Genomic DNA, 14,332 nt, shown 5'->3' on the forward strand with positions numbered 1-14,332 from the left:
ATTTTAGCCAATACAATATTCCATCGGGGAAGTGCAAATTAAAACACACTGTAACCAGAATGGCTGGAATTCAGTTAGTAATATCAAGTATCAGAGATAGTAAGGATCCTAGAAATGATCTCAGAACTGCTAGTAAACGTGTAAACTGGTCAAAGCCCTTTGGAAAACTTACGCAGGATCTCGTTATGTGTACTAAACAAAAACTGCCCTATAATTCCTTCAGCCTCCTCCTAGGTATATAACTTTAAAATGTCCACAAACAGATACACAATGATGATCATTGTCTCAGTTAGCTTCTTATTGCTGTGATAGAACACCATGACCAAAAGCAACATGAATAGGAAAGAGCTTATTTATTTTACAGTGTTCTGATCCAGTCTATCAGAAAGTCGGGGCAGGAATTCAAGGTGAGAACTGATGCAGGGGCCATGAAGGGATGGTACTTACTGCCTTGCTTCCCCATGCCTTATTCGTTTTGCTTTCTTATAGCACCCAGGACCACAGGCTTAGAAGTGGCACTGCCCACAGTGGGTAAAGTATGAGCAAAATAAATTCTTCATTAAGTGTAGTTTTTGTCAGAGCAATAAGAAAAGCAACTCATACAAACTTTAATGTCCTTAGCACAACTGGGCAGCAGCTATACTCAGCTGCAGACCAAATTCTCTGAAGGGTAGATAGATAGATAGATAGATAGATAGATAGATAGATAGATAGACAGATAGATAGATAGATTTGTTATTTTATATGTGTGAACATTTTGCCTATATGTATGTATGTTCACCTTGTGCATTATTGATGCTGGTGGAGACTGGAAGAGGATGTCAAAACCTCTGGAACTGGAGTTACAGATGGTTGTAAACTGCCCATGTGGGTTCTGGAAACCACTGACCCATCTCTGAAATCCCTAGTTCAATTCATTCTCTCTCTCTCTCTCTCTCTCTCTCTCTCTCTCTCTCTCTCTCTCTCCTTCCCTCACTCCCTCCCTCCCTCTCTCTCCCTGTCAGGCAATAGTGATCTATCAACAAACAGTATAATGTCTAAGGGGCCTGAAAAGATGAAAAGGAAACTAAAGTATTTATGGAGATACTCTGGATCTTCCCAAGCAGTGGTTCTGCTCCTGTTTGAGATGTGCACCCATGTCTCTTAGTCAAGCTACCACTAGCCACTTGCCTTTCCCACTTGATTCACTCCAAACGCCTGCTCTCACCTGGCCCACACTCGATTCTGCCCTTCACTAGCACTAGAGGATCTTTTGAAAAGCACAAATCCGGGCTAGGCTACATCTCAGTGTGTAAATGTTGTATAAGCATAGGATTCCACAATCCACATAAAAAGTGGACACATGCTAGAGATGATGTGAAGGCTCACTGGTTAGCCAGCATCCTCTAAGGGGAGAATCCCAGGCTCTTGGAGATTCCCTGTCTTAAAAAATGTCATAGAAATCAATAGAGGAAGATGCCCAGTTTCTACTTCCAGTTCCCACATCCTGCATGAATAGGTGAATACATGCAAATATACATACATGCACACACACATACACACACATACACATGCACATACATACACACATATAAACGCACATACACACAGATACACACAATACATACATAAATACACACATACACACACATACTCACACACACATACACATACATATACAGTCATGAAATCACAAATCCAATCATTTTCCTACCTTCATTCTTCACCAATACATTCCAGAAGCTCTCTGTCATTTTGTAGACAAACACCCAGTCCTTTGCTTGGGCAAAAGGCCCTGCCTGATTTTGTTCCTGGCCACCTTTCCAACCTCAGTGAGAGCCATATTCTACTGCCAGGACCCCACTGGTCCCATATCATACTTTCTTTTCCCACAAAGTCTTTGAACACCTAGATTGTTGATGTCAGTATGTCTTTTTTTTTTTTTCTTGCCTCAAGCTTCTTTGTAAAAATAGCATAGATTGCTGGTCATCTGCAAACAGTGTGTGGGTTGGTGTGTCCCAGCAGTCCTCTGTCTACAAGCTGGCAGGAGCCTTTTCTATGGGGCCTTCACAGGGGCCTGGGCACCTGAGAGCCTGAGCTGGAGCTGCAGCCTCAGCCTTAGCTGGAGCTACAGCCTCTGTCTTGGTTTGAACCTTGGGCTTTGGTTGGCAGAACCTACCTACCTCGGCCACGTAGCTTCTAATCTGCTTCCCAAACTTGGGGAGAGTGAAGAAAGCTAGACAGCTGAGTTTGTGACTGGGCCCTTTGGCATTTGGGGCTTGATGGCCTGAAGCTTCACAAGGACCTTGATGGTCTCTGCACATGCAGTCACGGCCTTTGCATTGTTGACCTGCATCTTCTCCAGGCCTTTCTTGTTGTGCTTTTGGCAAAGCATATGTTCCTCAGGAACTTGGGGTCAACCCCCTTAAGAGATCTGTATCTTTGAGACTGGGGTTTCTTGATGCCGTTTCTATGCCATTTGAGGAACTAGTTGTGTGTGGTGTGATTTTTGGCTTGGCCATATCTCCACGGTAACCCGCTGCCATCAGGATGTCTTTATCTCTCCCTTCACCTAGTTAAAGCCCACGAAAGTTCCAACATCTTTCTTCAGACTTTAGCTCAATCAGTGTTTACCTGGGAAGGCTCCTACAACCTCTTACCACTAACTAGTTAGGCATTGTCCACTTACTTGTATGACAGTTTACTGACCAGCCCAACAGAACACACAGAGGCCACTTCGTTCCTCACCAGCTCCCAGAACCAAGCTTGGTCCCTGTCTTAGTCAGGGTTTTTACTCCTGCACAAAACATCATGACCAAGAAGCAAGTTGGGGAGGAAAGGGTTTATTCAGCTTACACTTCCACATTACTGTTCATTACCAAAGGAAGTCAGGACAGGAATTCACACAGGGCAGAAACTTGGAGGCAGGAGTAGATGCAGAAGCCATGGAGGGATGCTGCTTGCTGGATTGCTTCCCCTGGCTTGCTCAGTTTGCTTTCTTATAGAACCCAAGCCTACCAGCCCAGGGATGGCACCACCCACAATGGACCCTCCCACCCTTAATCACTAATTGAGAAAATGCCTTACAGCTGGATCTCATGGAGGCATTTTCTCAAGGGAGGCTGGCTCCTTTCTCTGTGATAACTCCAGCTGTGTCAAGTTGACGCACAAAACCAGCCAGTACACAGTTCCCAACACAGTTGGGTGCCCAATGATAGTTTTGTTTTTTACCTTGGATGATACATACATGGTTTAAGACTCAATATCCCCAGATCATGGACCCTACCCATAGTCTATAAAACCCTAACTGAAACTCCAGACTAGAAGTACGATGATGAGGTAGATTGCAATAGGTTGCAGAAATTACTACGCTGTTGCAAAATCCCCCAGCATCACCTAACAATGCTCTGCATCCTGGCGAGAGGTAGCTCTGGTTACCTTCTTTATATGCTGGCTTCTGCTTAGTTTTGTATAATGGTAACAGGGTCAGCATGCCCAATATATCATGCTGCGGCACAGCCTTTAATGTCTAAAGCAGGAAAGGAAATAAAAGGATTTGAATGGAGCCAAGAACCCATTTCAGAGATGACAATATCTGAGAAAAGAGTATAGATAGGGAGTTGAACAATAAGCTAATTGATAATGCGAGAGTATTTTCAACAGTGCCAGCATACGATGGACATAGAGAAGGACTGGCTATCATTTTTCTATTAGTTGGTAGCACTAAGATGGATGAAAACTTTACAGTGACAAATACTCATGGTTTCAGTACAAAAGGTTGAGAAAGAGGCATTGTGCATTTCAGGCCAACCTGGGATATATACTGGGTTCCAGGCAACATTAAGCCTCTGACTAAAAGAAATAAGAAAGAACTGGACACTCTGCCAACAAGTAACTCTTGGCCACAAGTTTCCATTTAGTTCTGGGATAGGAGGTGACTTGTGTTTGAGATCTGTCTAAAACCAAAGTGATGTTCTGGCAATTTTTCCAAGATAAATTGTTCTTGCCATTTCTCCCCATCAACACTAAAATGTTGGTTGGCATTTTATTTTCTGAGCATAATGTCTTGGAGTCAGTCTCATATTAATGGCTCCAACCTCCAGCTTCATAGACTTAAATTTGCCACATTCTAAGTGGAGATTCAGAACTCCGAGTCACCACCTTGGAGTTAGAACCTCAGAAGCCACATTCATGTGACCATCTCAGCGTGTGGACTGTCGACTTGGAGAGTGGATGTTTCTAACATGTTACAGATTGTGTTCCAGCACCCACTCAATGGTGAAATCCCAAACTTGACTCGAGTTGAAGGGGAAGGTGTCAGGCACTGGGTTTGCCTCACCTTTACGAAGGCACAGCCAGTGTTGCTGGTGAGCCTGGGAGGAGCTGTGTCCCACCCCTCATGATCTGGGAAAGGTATTACAGCATGTCTCAATGTCTCAATGTCTGCCAGGTGCCAAGGATTTTCTTCCTTTAAACTCCCATTCTAAAGTTATACACTCCTTTAAAAAAATTTAACATTCAAACAGTACTTTTGGTACATCAGATGGTGTAAGAGTTTCTGGTTCTGATATTAATAGCTATATTGTAAATTGGTTGATAAGATTATCCCCATAACCCAAGGCAACCCATCCCCTTCCATCATCAATTATTGATGAGAGACACTTGGGAGCACTAATAGAGTGTAATCTATAACAGGGAAAATGCTGAGCCACTGAATGTTCTCTGCTCAAAATACACGAGTCACTGAGTCTCAGCTGCCCTCGGCAGTTTCCTACCATTTAATGCCTGGTTGGGGCTCCTCGACGTTACTCATAAGAATAAACTTGTGCACCCAGAAAAACGTGTGCGTTATTTGAGGCTAAGCACAAAATTAAGTCCCATCAAAATCTGTGTATACCTCACTCTCCATTGTCTAGAAAGGCAATGGATTCCTTCTAGATTTAAAAAAATATATATGGTAATAATAACATGAACTCATTCATTATCCACTAGAAGCCTGTTCAGAATCAGATGGGTCTAGGTTTGAATGTACCTTCTCACATGATAAGTCAAAACTAGCATTGCTCGTTTATATGCTAACTTCATTCAGAGGAAACAAGGCTTCTCAGAGACTTGAAAAGTGGCAAATACTGTAATCGCCATAAACTCAAAAGCATTGTGGTTGAGGAGTTAGGTGAATAACATTCAGTTTTCTTGTTACAGCAGAAATGGAAACAAAGTTTGCATATATTTTTTCAAATGCCAAAATTATAAGGAAACATTTCTAATTATGTTACATCTTTTCTACAAGATGTACAATTTATTAATATATTTCAATCTAGATACAATAGGGTACTTCGATTGTACTGTGCTAATCACAATTAAACTAAACTTTCCTAACAGAAAAGTGTGTACTAGATCCCAGAAAAAATATGTTTAAACAACTCTTTGCTTTTGTGTTTGAAGAATTCCCCTGCAATAGGTCACACTGCACATGGAATGTGGCAGTAGCTGTGGACTGGCTAATTCTGAATACTCATTTTTCCACTGGGGTGGACACTGTGCACCATGTCTAGACATCTGCTTATTCAACTAGAAATTGGGCCTTCTTGGGACTCATCTCAGATCTTGGACTCTCTGCTTACTCCTGGATGTTCCACTGCCAACCCCCAGAGGCACTTTTCAGTTTCTCAAATGGGATGAAAACCTGCCAGCTTGTCCATTGTCTGCTCTCTCAGCTCCTGGTAGGAGACAAGAATATCCACAGGGATTCTGATGAGGTCTAAACAAATGATGTCCACGCTCCCAGGAAAACTGCTGTGTCAATGATGCAAGGTATGTACTATGATGCAACTAGAGATCCTTATTAAAAGATTGCAAAGAGGCAAGCTGTGTAAATGCTTAGGTAAAGGTCAGGGTTCCGTATAATCAGGATTTTTGTGACTGTAAAAGTAGGGCATTCTTGGTTTAGAAAATACAAAACAATTAAAATGAATATGAGATAGTAAAAACTCATGCTAGAACATCTACACACACACACACACAAACAACCATCCAGAATACATCTCAGATTGATTGCTTATCTCCTTTCCATTTGTAAGAATACTTACAATTGAGCCTGGCAGTGCTGGTGCATGCCTTTAATCCCAGCACATGGAGGCACAGGCAGGCAGAGATCTGCAAATTCAAGGCTAGCCTTGTCTACAGAGCAAGTTCCCAGACAGCCAGAGCTACACAGAGAAATCCTGTCTTAGAACCACCCCACAAAGGGATACTTAAAATTATCCATTCATTGTCTAACATTTGGATTAACGGAAATATTCATAGTGGATTTTCTTATCTATGAGAAATGTACCAAAGCCCCCATGAGAAAACTTCTATTAGTATTTTTCTATAGTGTTTCACACTGATGGAAGTACACATAACATATCTATGTATTTGGTTCCTATGATATTAGAGGGCTATGGGAACTTAGGAGTGTGGGCTTGGAGCAATGCAGCTGGAAGCCAGTTATGAACCTCTGCTATAGGACCAAAGTTCTTTCACTTCTAGTTGTCTGTCTCCTCATCCAGAAAATTAAAATAATAAACACTCTTATCTCAGAGATTAGGTATGATAACCAAATGCCTTAAAGGTGTGATCTGAACCAAATCCTAAAGGCTGGGTAGTACAGTGCGTGTGCGTGTGCGTGTGCGTGTGCGTGTGCATGTGCGTGTGCATGTACGTGGGTGTGGGTGTGTGGGTGTGGGTGTGTGTGGGGGTGTGGGGGGGTGTGTGGGTGTGTGTGGGTGTGTGTGTGTGTGTGTGATGTAGTTCATTGACAGAATGTTTGCCTAGCACTCATGATGCCCAACCTGATAAAAAAAAATACATGTATGGCATACATACATTACACATGCATGTAAAGAACTTCTATACCTGACTCATGAACATACTGAGGAAAAGCTATACGTCCATCTTGTTTCTACTAGTGACAGCATCATGAGAGTCATTTGAGAACCTCCCAAAGACACTTTCTGATAGAATGTCAGCAGCAAAGAGTGATCTCTTCTGTGTGATATCTACTCTCAGAGAATAGCTGAGGGCAAGGACTTAAAGTCACCTCCAGATCCTGTCTCAAAACCAACCAAAATGAACCAACCAACCAAAAGAAAATACCACCCCACCTCACCCCACCCCCAGCGCCTGTTCTGTTGCTTCTGGCATCTTTGGGCAAGCTGCTAACTCACTGCTCCATCCTTCTATTGCTAGTCATAATGGCTTCTACCTTGCAGAGTTATGTCACCATTGAATTTTATAGTGAATGGAAAGGGGCTAGAACAAGCACATACTAAATACTACTAAATAACTAATAATATTAACTAATTAATATCACTGCCCCCCCCGTGTGTGTGTGTGTGTGTTTATGTGTGTGTGTGTCTGTTGCTGGGAGTCAAACTCAGGACTATGAGCAAAGTAAGCAAGTCTCTATCACTGAACCACACCTCCACACCTTTAATTGTAAATATTTTTTGAGCATTTACTGTATTTGTGTGCTAAAGGTTTTGAAGAGGTGGTGGAATTATTTCAACTTAGAGACAAGGAAGCTGATGGGGGTTGGGAGGGTTGACATTATCTCCTGCAAATGAGGGGACAAATGAGGAAATAGAGTCACACATGTATGCTCTCTGAGTCTTTAGGAAGGGTCCCTCTCCTGGTGGAGGGTCTGTCGTAGGGTTAAGAGCCTTGCCTCTTACCCTAAGGACATGGTCAGTCAATGAGGGAATGGACAAAGTACTCATGACCCAGTTTTGTGCTGACCTTTGTGGAACTCAGGCAATTGTTCACAAGGATCAGAAATTGCAGTTTAGCAAGAAAGGATCCTGTAAACAGGGCCTCACCCTTGGGTCTCCCTCCATCAACAAATAGGAAATACTAAAGAGTCCCTAGCTCCTAGCAATGGACTGCCCATTGTTAAGAAATGTTACCAGTTTCCTTTTTGTGCTGAAACCCCAGCTTCTCTCTCAGCCAGAGTGGCAAACTGCACTTGCTGCAGGGGGTCCAGAGGCTGGGGTGGGTATGGGAATTTGCAGAGAACAGGAAAATCATTCTATTTAATGGCCTTTTGCTGACTCCTGGCAAAGGTCCTTGTTATCCCAGAAGCAGACTGGGTTCATTGCTCTCCCACTTCATTCATGGTCTCTTCAGGCAAACAGATCTCTAAGAAGCTCTGAGGCCGAGATCTCAACCCAGTACATGCTGGTGCCAGACTGGAATCTAGAGCTCACTGATAAGCACAAGGATTCTAGCTTGGAATGGCTTGACCTCTGGGCAACTGAATTGGTTAGAAGGAAAGCGGAGTGAAGATAGCCTGATGGGAGCTCAGGCTACACCTGAGGTCAAGGGGGTTTCCTATGAAGAGAGGCCTCACCAAGGCAAACATTTAGATCAAAGACCATTATGAATACATATTCACTTGCCAGTGTTATAATGACTCTTCCTGGCCTGGCTGTCAACTTGACTCTATCTGGATTGAACTACAATCCAGAATTGGATCCACCTTGAGTCTGGAAGACACAAGTTTCTGACCTGGATCTTGGAGATCTTGAGGCATAGTGGCTATGAAAAGCTGAGGCCCAGGCAAGGTAGTACATGCCTTTAATCCTAGGAGACTAAGGCAGGGAGATCTCTGAGTTCAAGGTTAGCCTGGGGCAGAACACTTCACATACTGCTGTTCATCACCAAGGAAGTCAGGACTGGAACCCAAGCAGGTCAGGAAGAAGGAGCTGATGCAGAGGGAAACATGGAGGGATGTTTCTTACTAGCTTGCTGTAGTGGCATACACCTTTAATTTGGCCCACACCTTCTGCTGGAGACTTACATAAGGACATTGGAAGAAGGAAGANTCGCTCTTCTTCACTGCTTGCATTTACCTGCCAGCACATCTGTTGGAATCTATTTCTACAGAAGACCAGCTCGTGGGACTGAGCAATCACTAGATTCTTGGACTTCTGATTCATAGCTGACCATTGTTGGGGAGTTGGACTACAGACTGTAAGCTACCATAATAAATTCCCTCAAGATAGAAAGACATTCTGTGACTCTAGAGATCTGTGACTAATACAGGTATCTTTCTAAGGTATCTCCAAACCCAAACTCACTCATGGGCTCAAGCAGAAAAGAAATCATATGTTAGACTTTTTTATTGTTTTTTTTTTCACCTTTCTCTACTTAGAAAATAAATATATGTTCTAACCAGGCTGTCTTGGCACTGCAGATGCATCTCAGCAGTTAGGAGAAGTGTTTACTGCTCTTGCAGACTCGGGTTTGGTACCCAGTCCCCACATGGTGACTCACAACCACCTGTAACTCCAGATTCTGAGCATCTGATACCCTCTTCTGGACTCCGAGGGCCCCTGCATGCATGTGCTGTACATAACTCACACAGGCACACACATACACATAAAATAATAAGCAACCAATAAATCTCTTCAACAGGACTGCCTTACTCTTCATCGTCCTCTTCGTATCTAACATGCAGAAAAGTGTTTTTGTTTTTTTTTTTTAAATCAGTGTGGCATAAAATGATCCCTTCCCAGAATAAGTGAATTCCATTGTGGTTTTGCATAAATAGGATCACAATAGTCATGGGCCACATATCTCTGGTCCCTAAAAGTGCCACTGTTTCTTTCCTCAGCCACATTTCAATACACCTCTTCTGGTATCTTCTAGAGAAGAGAGAAAGAAGTCTACCACAAACAGCAGTGGGCCCCGGCCTAGGCTCATAGCCTTTGGGGAATAAGGCAAAAGGAGAGCCATGAGTTCAAGGTCAACCTGGGATATATAGTATGAGGCAGGCCCACAGAGTTAGGCCTTCCTTGTCTCAGAAAAAAAAAATCTGACCAAACATAAAACAAAAAGAACAGTACACACCATGGAGTAAACTAAACAGGTGAAGCTCAGAAAAGGGTTATTAGGCCAGTGCAAGCATCCACTTCATACCTCACGGTGGATGCATGGTACTGTGTATTTGTCAAGACTCGCAGCACTGAACAGCACAAAGAACCAACCTGGATACATGCACTTCTGAATCACAAATAATTGTATTATTGTATTATTATTATTTATTACTATGTGTGTGTACATGAAGTGTGCATATGGGCCCACATGCCACAGCATGTGCATAGAGGTCAGAGGACAACTTTGTAACATCCACTCTCTACATCCACCTTTCTGTATATCTGTGGGATTGAATTTTTGTCCCAAATCTTTGGAGCCTTTATCCAAGGAGATATCTCACCAGCCCCTAAAACATCATTTTGATAGGGGGGAGTCTCTGGCATGAAGTGAAGATATGTCAATATCAATATTGTAAGTATATGAAACCATTTCTCTATAGAATATGGGTGGATTGCTGACTCAAGGACTTTATGAGAAGGATCTGAGACTCACCACAGAAGAAACTGTGCATGTAAACTGTGTTCTACAGAAGACAGATATTTCCCACTAGGCCTAAAATTCTAATATCACTATTTGTTCATACTAAGAATGAGCAATTTAATCATGCTTGGCTCCTCACTGCTAGATGGTAGGCATAGACAACCCAAGACAAGAGAATAGAAGCCTCCATGTGGGGATGGATTAGAGCTCAGGAAAACAAGTTTGAACTTGTGTTCAGTCTTGCACGGGCAGTATCTTGTTTGTTCTATGCGGCCAAAACAGAGTGTGAAGAGCTGGGTGCTTTACAACCAGAGGGTGATTGGCTCACAGTTGCAGAGGTTTTGAAGTCCAATATGGAGGAGTTCCATCCGGCAAAGGACTGCTAGATGTATCATTATGTGGTAAAAGCAGAGATAGTGGGCAAAAGAGGCCCCAAATTGCCCTTCTGTAAGAGTAACCGTTCTGTCCATAAGGGCCCAATCACCTCTCAATGCTGTTCAAACAGCACTTCAATTTCAGCATGAACTAAAGTGAGCTTTCAACACACACCAGGAAGCTGAGTACAGCTTTCTCCTCGGTGAGCTAGTAGACACATCTGTGTCACTATGATGTGTCACCTGAGAGATCATAGACCCACTGGCACATTAAACCAGAGCTCAGCTTTTAATATACTTTCCAAAAACAGAATTAGAAACATTGGCTAATTCCAGGACCGAATCAGGAGATAAGCAAAATGAACCCAGAGGATTTAATGCCACTAGAAAGTTATGAAAGCTGTAACTCACACACCCGCGCATAGGCTGAGATATCAAATGGACACAGGAACCAACAGAAGGCTCTTCTAAGAGCAAAGACAGAGCATACTGGGGCAACAGAATACGTCAAGTAATAATGATCTATAACTCGCAGCATGACATAAACATTCAAGAACTCACACTTGCATTTATGAGCTTAGAGAGTTGATTCTGCTAAGTTTGCCTCTCCACAAGCACACCCCACCCACCTGTACATATGCACAGCAGCAGCAGCAGCAATACAAAGAAATAGAGAAATGGGTACCATCATGGAGCCTAAAGACGTCACGGCTAAACATACTGTGGTGCTCTTAACAGATCCTGAACAAAAAGAGAACATTAAAGGGGATCTGGGAGAAAAAAATGTAAATGAAGCATAGACTTATAACTAATGACAACAGGACAAACTAGGCTCATTGCTTGTGCCAAGTGTTCAATGTCAGAAACAGGAGGAAGTGTATACAGGCTAGGATATATGGGAACTTTCTGTATGGTTTCACAACTTTTCTGCAAACTTAAAGCTGTTCTAAAGTAAAAGAAGAAGACAGATCCTGGAAGTTTATGTGGCGATTCCAGGCAAGATTAGTACATTCTTCTACTAACTCTGCTAGCTCCACACACTCTCAGGGCTCTCCTTTCTGTGCCTTCCCATCCAGGTCTCTGCTGTCTGCTTTAACACCAGCAAATGCAGCTCCTCTAAGTCCTCTAGCAACCCAAGTGTTTGTCTTCAGCCCGTGTGGTCCTCTCAGCTGAACAAACTCCAACACTTAGCAGAACAGCTCTGCCCCACCCCCACCCCCCCACCCCCAGCCCCAGTTCACCCTTGTGATACATTAACGCTCCTACATGTCCAGTTTACGGAGATATGCTCAAATGGCTTTGTTTTTGTCTCATTGTGAGGTTTCCAGAGGAAAATAAATGGGTATGGAAAGAGCCCTGAAAAACTAACCTCAAACAGGGTGTCTGCACACTTCAGGGAGTTCAATTATAATTCCCACAAAAATTAAAGAAAAAATGAGAACTCAAAGTGTAGGCACTTAGAAGGCTGGGAGGTAAAACAGATACAAGGCATAATAATAATGATAATGATAATAATAATAAAGTTCCTACTGAATTCTAGGCTGTGGCTAAGTCTGCGACATGAAAAGCCCCAGGACAAGGAGGGCGAGGCTGGTCCTCAGGTGTGGTGCTTGTTTGCAGACTTGCCCACTCTGTCTCCTAATTGCCTCAGATAAGCAATACTTCACCTTAAAAAAAAATTACCTTTTTACTGGTTCTTTGTAAATTTCACATCATGCACCCCAATCCGACTCCTCTTGCCCTACCCTTATACCTGCTCTCCGCCCTTGCAACCTCCCCCACAACAGAGGGGAAAAAAATCTCATTGTGGAAGCTGTAGTGTGTAACAGCGTGTTCCTCTTGGTACACCCTTTTATCCACTTCTTTATTTGCAAATGTCCATTGCAATCACTCATTGGTCTGTTACGAGGCCTCTGGCTTCTGGTACCCTAGCAATACTGCATCCTCACTGGGACTCCTCTTGGATATGCTGTTCTTGCCCTGTGTCATGGAGATCCTGTAGTTTTGGCTCTGTAGAGCTGGCCTTTTATTGCACTTTAGCAGTTCATTGATGGTGTATATATTGGGATGGGTCGATTCAAAGTTCTGGATCTGGGCCTGAGAGGTCTCCGAGTTGGTCAGCTCATTGACTCTCACACACTCATGCCCGTGGGGTCTGTTCAGTAGCAACCCCTCTACCCAAGGCCAGCTCTACCCTGCTACCCAGACAAGTGTTATAGCCGGTGAGGGACAGGACCAGATCTCTGGCTCTCATTACCCCAGGGCCAGCTCTCTTGCCTGCCATAGGTAATGAGGAAAGATGGATGGGGAAGAAACAAGAGATCATGCCACCCTTGCCAGAGCCACCACACAACAGACAAGAGATCACATCCTTGGAGCTGGCTCACCCAAAACTCCCAAGCTGCTCTCCCAAATAATGCAGTTGGCTAGAGGTAGGGCCAGTTCTCCCCTGATGCCCAAACAAGGGGTGGGGCCAGCTTTGCATAGCTCTCAGACATCAACATGCCTCCAGGCAATTGCTTAGACCAGGGAAGTCTACCTGGCCTTTGGTGGTAACAGATCCCTGCTGCTTCAGGAACCACAAACCAGATGTGGCCCCCAGAAGCAGCACAGACAAGAACCTCAGGGGCATCACCATCACTGGCTACTCACATAAGGCTGTCCCCTCCCTACTCTTGAGTCTCCAGTTCTGCCTCTCTTCATTGTGCCCACATCCTTTGGTTTCTCCTTCTCTTCTGTTTCTCCACCACTTCTTTGATCCTCTTAGTGGATCTCAGGGTCTCTGAGTGTCTGAGGTTATCTCAGAAGTGGTCTCAGGAGTGCTATGACCCACTTGAGCATTATGGCACCGGGCAAAGGTCATGACTAATAGTACTCTCAGGCTAGCTTCCTGTCTCCCTGTCCAAGCCCCATGGTGCTGCTGTGGTGGTCCTCTAGGGCTTGCACTTCATCAGGGTTCTATGGCCCCAGCCAGATTCTTCTAGTCTCTGGCTTGCTTCCTGATCTGGGAATCCATCTGGGCCTACACAGCATCAGACTGGTGGTCATCTCAGACTCCCCCCACCCCCCCTTTTTTTTCAGGGAGTGTTTGACTACTCATCAATCAAATGTTCACAGGTCAGAACACTAAGCATAGACATAGCCTTTCACCTTCCTGCCACCTATGGACACGCATGTGACACAGCAGGCACACCTGTAAAACCTCTAAAGGCAGGGCAATACTCATCTTTTAAGAAGAAAATTTAAAATTTCAGACAAGAGTCTTACTATATTGTCCTTGACTGGTCTGAAATTTGTAGCAGTCCTCCTGTCTCAGCTTCCTGAAAGTAATCATTTTTTTAAAAAAACAAATGTTTTTATTTTATGTTATGTGATAAGCATTTATCTTAAATGAATGCTTGCACCACATGCAAGTCTGGTACCCCTGGAGGCCAGGAGAGATATCAGATCCTCTGGAATTGGAGTTACAGATGTTTGTGAGCTGCCTTGTGGATACTGGGAATCCCAGGTCCTCTGTCAGAGCAGTCAGCCCCCTAGAACCACCTTTTAATGAACCATGAATGCTGAGTGTGACCAGGGTT

The 14,332-nt window shown here is 43.7% G+C and overlaps 1 non-coding gene across 1 annotated transcript; it reads right to left on the bottom strand.

The window, feature by feature from the left end:
• Nucleotides 1-13,834: 13,834 nt before the first annotated feature.
• On the bottom strand, nt 13,835-13,966 carry LOC115031198. The gene has a single exon (XR_003836817.1). It is a non-coding gene; the product is annotated as a small nucleolar RNA SNORA17 (small nucleolar RNA).
• Nucleotides 13,967-14,332: the final 366 nt, after the last annotated feature.

Source organism: Mus caroli, chromosome 5 (assembly GCF_900094665.2).
Source record: "Mus caroli chromosome 5, CAROLI_EIJ_v1.1, whole genome shotgun sequence".
Classification (NCBI taxonomy): domain Eukaryota; kingdom Metazoa; phylum Chordata; class Mammalia; order Rodentia; family Muridae; genus Mus; species Mus caroli.